This window comes from Pteropus medius, unplaced genomic scaffold (genome assembly GCF_902729225.1).
Source record: "Pteropus medius unplaced genomic scaffold, Ma_sr-lr_union100, whole genome shotgun sequence".
Taxonomy (NCBI): Eukaryota; Metazoa; Chordata; class Mammalia; order Chiroptera; family Pteropodidae; genus Pteropus; species Pteropus medius.
The window spans coordinates 48,002-56,431 of record NW_024349505.1 but is presented as its reverse complement, the minus strand read 5'-3'; the positions used below and the strand labels follow the sequence as shown (position 1 = coordinate 56,431).

The 8,430-nt window shown below is 34.9% G+C and overlaps 1 pseudogene; it reads left to right on the top strand.

Moving 5' to 3' along the window:
- The first annotated feature begins 337 nt into the window (after positions 1-337).
- On the top strand, positions 338-456 carry LOC120618139 (uncharacterized; annotated as a pseudogene).
- Positions 457-8,430: the final 7,974 nt, after the last annotated feature.

Sequence of the window (8,430 nt, the reverse complement as noted above, 5' to 3'; positions counted from 1 at the left end):
AGAAGACTGTCTTTTATTTAATTTTAACTTTAAGTATGTTGATTTTATTTTTAAAAATTACTTCAAATGAAATAAAAAATTAAACTCAAAGTCCCACCATAATATTAGAAACTAATATTAGAACGAACTTTCAAATAATAGCTAACTCTAGTGCCAGTGCTTGTTTTTCTTAGCTCCAATGGATATACACAGGCAGACTGCTGGGCTACAATCCAGCTGAAAAAAGAATTAATTATATAGGACTGAATAAATTAATATGGAAAATTTTATTTTTAAAATTTATTTTAAATTTCAAGAAAAATTATGAAACTTGGAAATGGGTAAATAAAAGAGCATGGTCTACGGCCATGCTACCCTGAACAAGCCCAATCCTGTCTGATCTTGGATGCTAAGCAGGGTTGGGCCTGGTTGGTACTTGAATGGGAGACCATCTAGGAAGACCGGGTGCTGTAGGCATAAAAAATTAAAAAATAGGAATTGTAAGCTGACAAGATCCTTGCAATCTATGAGGTCAACCAAAGGTTGCCTTGCCTAAAAAAAAAAAAAAAAAAACTAAAAGAGCATGAGTGTTCTTTTGGTGGAGTATTCTTATTGTCTAGCTAATCCTCCAGGAATTATTTGATTCTATTTGATTATTTGACTGTGTGTGATTGACTAAGCTATTTTATGGCTCTGTAAGGATAGAAAGTAAGTTATAGAAAACTGATAACAATGCAATTTTTTCCTGTCCACAGTAACACACACAATCTTGTCCATAGAAATGTAGAGGCACATTGTCTCTCAGAGATAAAATTTTGAAATGTAAAATTTATATTTTATGTACCTGTAGGAAATTAATCAGTTTTGCATTTATTAGTAAATCATTTCATCATTCCTAATTGCATCTGTATATTGTTCAGAATCTCTCATGAGTAACTCCATTAATTAATTACATAAACAAATTCTTTGACACATATTCATTTTATGTTTGTTTGGGGGTCATGATTTCACTTTATAGGAAGTCATAGTCTAGCAGTTCTGGAAGTTCCACTAAGAAGCCTGAGTGAGCTCTCTTGACAAAATATTAAGCAAACTGAGTTTCGGAAGTTCACTAATGGTTGCTTAACCTGGGCATGCCCTTCCTTGGCTTTCTAAATAGATTTCAAGTAACAATAGAACTTTACTTTTTGCTTATTCTCTGTTTCTCTCTCTCTCTCTCTCTCTCTCTCTCTCTCTCTCTCTCTCTCTCTCTCCCTTCCTCCCTTTCTCTCTCTGTACAGATTTGGTTTTCATTCTGGTTTGCCCATAGTCAATAACTTATTCCCAACTGGTTGAATCAATACTTGGGAAATTGGTTTTATAGAGCAACACTTTGTGATCTCTGTAAATGATGGAGATGAATTTTCTGTTGCGACAGAGAAACAGGTTGGCTAGTCTTTTTGTTCGTTTGTCTGTCTGTTCATCTATTTGTGAGAATCTGGTTGGCTAGTCTTTTTGTTCGTTTGTCTGTCTGTTCATCTATTTGTGAGCTCAAATCAGTTCAGTGGGAAGGAAAATAGCTCTTTGAGATCTAGATCAGTTAGTTTCTATATTTCTGTATTTATTCTTGACTCGTGGCTGAAGTGTGAGGCTGAAGCCATAAGGTTTCTCTATGTACTTATGCGTGTATGTGTTAATGTCTGTAAGTGAAAAAGGCCTTATTCTTTGTCTGTGAGAATGAGAAATGCTCTCCAACTTCTGGAAGGTATTAATACTGGAGGGTATTAATAAATTAGATATAATGTCTTTTAAATTAAAGAAACTTCTGATTTTTTTATAGAAGTACATAAGCACTTACATAATTCTAATATTTCTAAAATTCACAGAAAATAAGAAAAGTGAAGTTTTAATATGGTAAGTATATTAATTTTTTTAAAATCCTTTTTGTACAGAGACTGTTAACTCAGAAACATCTTATAAATTTAAGGTTACATAAGTCCCAGAGATGTTGAGAGCCTGATGTTAAGTTTCTGAGGTGTCCCTGAGGGGAAGAGCCACTGGCGAGGATGAGAAATGAGGGGTTGGGTCCAGACTTTGTCACCAAGCACCCTGCCCTGAGGTGCTCAGTTCTTTCCCAGTCCCTAAACTCAGCAAGAAGGCATAGGCTATGTGAGCCTTCATCCTTCTCCTAGCCAGAGAAACTGATAATGTGAGCTCATAGAGGAAATTAGTGAGACATCTGGGGAGAGGAAGATGTCCAAAAGAAAGTTCACGTACTGAAGACCTATATCTGAATATACAGAGCATTTACTAAAATTTGATCATGTATTAAGTCAAAAGAAAAGTTAAAGTCTCAGAAAATTTTTAAAAATGTGTATCATTCAGACTGCATTCTCCAACTCCAAGGCAATTAAGTTAAAAGTCAATAATAAAAACATTAATTGAAAATATTGCCAGACATTTGGAGATATTACACATGAGTCAAAAAAAAGTATATTGTGAATTTTAAAATAATTAGTTCTAGACAATAATGGAAACACTGCACTTCAAAACTTGGGGATTGAATAAAAACAGAAAAATTTATGGCCTTAAGGAGCTTATATTAGGAAACAAAGATGACTCAAAATTAATGTGTCCAATTTAAAAAGTAAAAACAAAAACAACAAAATAAACCCTAAGAACAAATAAAGAGGAAAATAATAGATATCAAGCAGAAATCAAAGAAATAGAAAAATAAACATACAAAGAAAGAAACAAATAACATGTTGCTTCTAAGGAAACAAATATCTGGGGAGACTGATTAAGAGAAAAAAAAGAGAAGAGATCAAATAAGCAAAATGAGGATGTGAAAAAGGGCATGACTAATATAAGCTTGAAATAATAAAAGCAAATTAAACCTAAAGTAAGTAGAAGTAGGAAAATAAGAGTGGAAAATCAATAAAATAGAAAATGGACATACAGTTGAGAAAAAGCAATGAAAATAAAATTTCTTTGAAAAGATAAATAAAAATGAATAATTAGACTGATTAAGAAAAAAGAAGTGAAAATACAACTCACCAATTTCTGGAATGAAAAAAAGAGACCTTGTATATTTACTACATGCATTAAATAGGTCATAAGGAAATATTACTTAAAAAATTTATGCCAGTGGATTAAAAAACTTGCTGGAAATGGACAGTTTCTTTGAAAGATATACTTTCTAAGACAGACACAGGGAAAACAGAAAATCTGAATAGCCCCATATGAATTAACTGAATTTGTAATTAAAATTTTTCCACAGAGAAAACTCTAGCCTAGGCTGCTTCACTGGTAAATTCTATTAAATATTTAAGGAAAAAATAATGCCAATCATAGACAAACTCTTTCATATAACAAAGGAGAAGGATATAATTCTCAACTCATTTTATGAGACCAGCATTAACCTGATATCAAAATCAAACAAACACAAGAAAAGAAAACCTCAGGCTAAAATCCTTTATGAACATAGATGCAAGTATTTTAAGAAAAATATTAGCAGAATGAACCCTGCAAGGTATAAAGAAGTTAATACATTGTGACTAAGTGGAGTTTATTCCAGGAATGCTTGCAAGGTCAGTTTAAGATTTGAAAATCATTTTATTTATGATAAAAATAAATAAAAGAATTTTAAACAGAGACTCATGGACTAGTGGTTACCAGAGGGTAGATGGGGGTAAAAATGGTCAAATATGTGGTGACAGAAATCTAACTATGGGCGGTGAACACACAGATATATCTCTATCTATCTCTATCTCTATCTCTATCTCTATCTCTATCTCTATCTCTATCTATATCTATATCTATATCTATATCTATATCTATATCTATATCTATATCTATATCTATGTCTATATCTATATCTATATCTATATCTATATATCATCTATATCTATCTAGATCTACATCTAGATCTAGATATATTTAGATCAATCGATTGATCTATCTATCTGACTTACTGTTGAATTGTACACTTGAAACTTATTGGATTTCTTTAATCAATGTCATTGTAATAAAAATAAATGAAAAACAAAAAAATTTTTTATAAAGAAACCTATTTGGTCATCTCAATATGCAGACTATCATTTGACAAAATTCAACACCCAATCATAGTAATAGAAGAAAAATTCCCCAATTTGACAAAGAGCTTCTACAAATAATGTATAGTTAACATCATATTTAATGGTGAAAGACTGGCTGCCTGCCCTCTAATTATAGGCAAGGATGTCTGAGCTTCTTACTTTTGGTCAACATTGCAGGGGAGGTCCGAGGCAACAGGACTAGAAAGAAAAAAGTGAAATTATCTCTACATAGGTATATCTATGTAGAAAATCTTAAGAAATTTACCAAAAAAAAAAAGCTACCAGAAGTAATAAGTAAATTTAGCAATGCCACAGAATCCAAGTTCAATATACAAAAATCAGTTGTATTTCTATATACTAGTAGTGAATAATTACAAATTAGAATAAAAAACAATACCATTTGAAACAAGAGCAAATATATGAAATATTTAGTGATAAATTTAGTAAAATACATACAAGACCTGAACACAAAAAAACTACAAAACATTTCTGGAGGAAATTAAGGAAGCTAGAGATAGCTTTCCCCATCAGGAGCCTTGCTGCAGCATGGAATGAAATCAAGATGTGAGCCAGCTATGAGATCTGGAATGGGGAACAGGGAAGGGCACAGTGCAATGGCTTTGCCAACTGATGTTGACAGCAGTCTGAGATACTTCCAGAAATTGTCAGAGGAAATAATTTGAGAGCAATAATTCATGAACATTCATGGGAGACTATGAACTCCCAGAACTAGTTGTGACCTGTGAGTTAGGCTAGATTACCCTGAGATAAGAGCGGGCAGCTCATCCCCACAGCAGTGGAACCTGGGAAACACAGTGTATATAAACAAAGGCCATAAACCTAGACCGACTTCCCAAGAATGTAAAAGTATCCTAGTGCCAGTGTCTTTGGGTTCTGAAAAGGCTTTATAATTAAAGCCGCTGGTTCTTTTATCCCTACAAACAAACAAACAAACAAACAAACAAACAAACAAACAAATAAATATCCTGAATTGGGGAATAAAGGAATTAATAAATTATTCCTCATTCCCTGTTCCATTAGTAATAAAAACAGAACCTTGGGCTGATGTGTTGAGGACATATGGAAATATCGAAAGATCTGGAAACAGATTGTTGGAGTTTTTCATGTGATACACTTTTCAGAACAGTCTTTACTATGTGTAGTAGTTTGAAGTCTGCTTCCAAAATAGTAAAACTTCCAATCGTCTGCATGTAACCTATTTAGGTTTCAGGTTTTCAAACTAAATTTGAACTGGCTGAAACTCATGCAAATATTTTTGTGACTAACTTATAATTAGCAAAGAGAGAAAGAGAAGGAGGGAGAGAGGGAGGGGTAGTAGGAGAGAGAAAGGGAGAGAGAGAGATTATCTGGTTGTGTTTATGGAAAGGTGAAAATTTTAATACTCTAACCGCTTAGAGTATTAATGTTATGAAAATAACAATTAAACTTCAAGTTCATTTGTAGGAAGGAAAATCCAAGGCTCCTTTCCTCTTTTCTTTTTCTTGCCATGTTTTTCTTTATTTGGGTTCCTGTAGCATGTGCAGCCCCTGCCACTGCCACTTGCTTGGCAATTAGCATTGATTTTCTTCTCTGTACACATTCATGTAAATTTTTAGTCTTATCTGTGTGACTGTGGAAGCCATAATGATACCTCTCAGGTTAATTGTAGTCTCAAAGCAGATTAGGTATGCAATGATGCTTGAAAACTTGTAGTGCTGAATATAATTCTGGGACACCAGCCAAGTGATCTGGGGTTCAAAGCAGGGTTAGGAATCTGTCTACTGGGAAATGAAAGCAGGGCAGAAGCCTGGTTACACATACTGGGTCAGATAGGAAACCGTGTACATATCTGGGATTCATCTTAGCCCTTGGAATACTGGTCCACTGGTGAGTAAGACTGGCCCTTTAGATATAAGCTCTACTGGACAACTGGACTGAAGTTCCAGGCATAACTGTTGTCTTGAAGATTGATTTAGGTACTGGGGAAGGTCTTGACCTGAGGTAAAGACAAAGAAACTCTGGTTTTCACACAAAGACAGAAGAATGTGGTAAAGACCTTGCTCTTCACTTTCTCTGTAAGGCTTGGTGAAATTACACAGGAATTTTCACTGTAAGAACAAAATGAATTTAAAAAAAACCTTGAAAGTCTTTTACCCTATTTAATAAGTTCCTGGGTTACCAATAACTTTCTTCTAGAAGAGCAATGCTTAAGATTTTATGTTTTTCTTTGTGATCTGTTTTATGATTTTTGTACCAAGAGATATAAGAACCAAGAAAAAAACCCCTGAACACCTTGAAAACTCTTGTTAAAATTAAACATGTTCTTGAAGGGGAGAAGAATGGCTTAGTAGACTGAGCACTGGTTGGTGCTTAAAAAAAACTTGAGATCACATTTATCTGCCTTCTTATTCTTTTAGAATGCATTTTTGCTCTAGTTTCCACAGTAGTATGTGGGGGTAGGGACTCAAAAGTTTGCAAATAACAATATAAAGACTATGACTCCAGAACTTCTATCTCCAGCTCTAAATTACTCCTTCAACTCAAGCTTCTATATCTATCTACCTAATTGGACATCTCCCTTTAAATGTCTGGCAGGCAACTCAAACCCAACAAATTCAAAATTGCACTCTTCCGGCCCTCATAAACCTGCTCTTGCTCTAGTCCCCCTCATTTCACCACCATTCTCCTACTTGTTTAGGCCAGAAACCTTGGAGTCATTCTTGACTCCCCTCTTGCTCTTAAATCCCACATACACTTAGGAACAAATCCTGTTGGCTTTACCTGGAAAATTCTCTTCAATCTGACCATTCTTAGCATCCTCATGGCTACTTCCTTGGTCAGTGCCATCATCTCTACCCTGGAAAATGCCACTGTCTGGTGTCCCTGCACCCACTCATAATTGTTTTACGAGCTGTATGCCACTCAGTCTCCAGAGCGACCCTTTGAAACATAACTGAGATCTTGTCATGTACCTGCTCAAAACCTTTCTAATTAGCATGAAATATGATCTCTTTAGGTGGCGCACAAGGTTCTCCATAGTTTTGCTGGCTTCCTCTCTGACCTCACTTCTTTCTACTTTTCTTTTCCCTCACTGCATCCAGTCATCTTGGTCTTCTTGCTATTTCTCAGTTATGTCCAATCCTTTCCCATCTCAAGCACTTATTGTTTCCTCTACCTAAAATGTTGAGACCCCCATGGCTCCTTCCTTCCCTTTATCCACATCTCTGCAAAAATATCCCTGACTCAGTATGTTCTTTCCCCAAACATGCTTTTCTAAAATGGCACCCCAATACCCTTTTACTGCCCTGCTTTATTTTTTTCAAAGGATTTTCAATGTCTTTCATTATATCTAGATCTATTTATTCATTTGAATATTGAATATTAGTCTCTCCCACTAGAATGTAAGCTCCCTGAGGGCAGAAGTTTACACCAGGCAGCTGAGCCTAGGTTGATGCCAACATAAAGTAAATGCTTAATAAATATTTTTTAATGAATTAAAAATGAATACTGAAGGTGGATAGGGTGGGGTACCTAGATCCTTCAAAAAGGGTTGAATTGATTATTTGTGGATGCGAAACTATTTTAGGGCAGAGATGAAGTCTTTCAAAAAATGGCTGATAATATTATCAACTTCCAGAAATTGCCAATTCATTTATGGATATACGTCTAAAATTTAGTATCGACACTACAATCATTGGGTGGTCTGCGATTCATATGGAATGTGCTCAGATAGGACTCTTGACGTCCCATCCTTTACAGCGGCAGCTGTACAAACATTTACCACCCAACTTCAGAAACTTACGTTATTTATCGTTGCATTAAAGGCCTGGGATTTTCCAACCATAAACAAATTACTGTTTATACAGACATGTTTTTCCCACTGCAAATAATCAAAAATGGGTTTAAATGTTAGATTTCTCAACTGCTCTTTTGCAACTTCTTCTAGTCCTTTTCTCTTCTGATCACTCCTACTCTTCTCAGAACATGCTGCATTGTGCAACAGGAGTTTAATTTCATCCCCAACCATTTAAAATATCTTGAAATAAATGAAAGGATGTTAAATTGAGATTAATGGAGAAGAGGTTAAAATGAGGATATGTGCATTAAAAAAGAGTCCTCTTTGGGACTGCAGAATCATATATTTTATGACTATAATTTATTTACCAGCAGGCTTTCCAATTCTGCTTCTATTTAACTTTCAAGTCTAGGTGGTGGGAGCATTTTGAGTGTAAAAAGACACTCTTTAGTCTGGCCATGTTGCTAAAACACTTGAGGATGGGAATGGGACCAGACAGACTCGGCAGATAAAAGATGATCAGAGCATGCTGTTTCTTCCTTTTACTCAGGCCTATAGGGGAGAAATGCAGAAAATCTT